Genomic DNA, 1,040 nt, shown 5'->3' on the forward strand with positions numbered 1-1,040 from the left:
TGTGTGTGTGTGTGTGTGTTAACTTGTGTCCCTAGGCTAAAATACAGCATGTCTTTGTGAGTGCTTGGTTTTGGTCAGAAATAGTCTCTGATTAGAGTGACTGGGCCACTCACTTATCGAAGTTTCAGTTATCTCTCCTCTCATGACCTTATTTTCCCATCTTTCCCTCTCACTGCAGCGGTTATTATTCTGCATCAAACGTTCTGTTCCAGCTTTACCAAAGCTGCATGCCCTCATGAGTCCACAAATCACATTCTTCACAGCCAAGGTTGTACGACACATTCGGAGCACAGAATGAGAGGCCCAACTGGGCTTGGCATTGAAAATATGTGTCTCTCTGTGTGTGGTGAGTGTCCCAAAAAGTAATAAATGTTGAGAAGGGTCACTGTTTGACTGTCTTTCTGTTTTCTGGCTCTCCCCGGAGAATTACTGTATATTTTCATCTTGGGAAGAGGACACCTGTTCAGGAATGTGGAGGAGGTATAGGGGGGCAGTATTAATGGGTGCTGACAAGCTGGAACCTTCTTGCATGCAGCAAAAAAAAAAGTCTACCTGAAGACTGGTTCATAGGCTGTGTTTCAAACATCCACCTGACTCATTTAATTATCACAATATTTTAACTTTACTGTGGTTAGACAGTAAGTTTGTTTATAACTCAATTGAGAGATTAGATCAAACCGTAAGTATGGACAAAATTTAAGCAGAATCACATAATATTTATATTTAGGCTACATGTACTCCCTTTTATTTGGATTATTTATACAGTTCAAAAAGTAAAATGAAAAGTGTCACAAAAGAAGTCCAGGCTGTATCAGAAATCACCCCTATGCCCTTATTCAAGGGTCCCGACATTACTCCTCTAATATAGTCCACCTGATTTCGAAAACATCCCAAAGCAGCCCAAAACATCAAGTTTTACATGTGACAGCAATGCACAGACTCCAGCTTTTCCATTTCCTGTGAGAAACCGAATTAAACTGAAGCCAGAGAAAACACATGGCTGTTTCGAAAACACATACACTTCATTTGAACTTAAGATC

Source organism: Sinocyclocheilus anshuiensis, unplaced genomic scaffold, assembly GCF_001515605.1.
Source record: "Sinocyclocheilus anshuiensis isolate Anshui unplaced genomic scaffold, SAMN03320099.WGS_v1.1 scaffold603, whole genome shotgun sequence".
Taxonomy (NCBI): Eukaryota; Metazoa; Chordata; class Actinopteri; order Cypriniformes; family Cyprinidae; genus Sinocyclocheilus; species Sinocyclocheilus anshuiensis.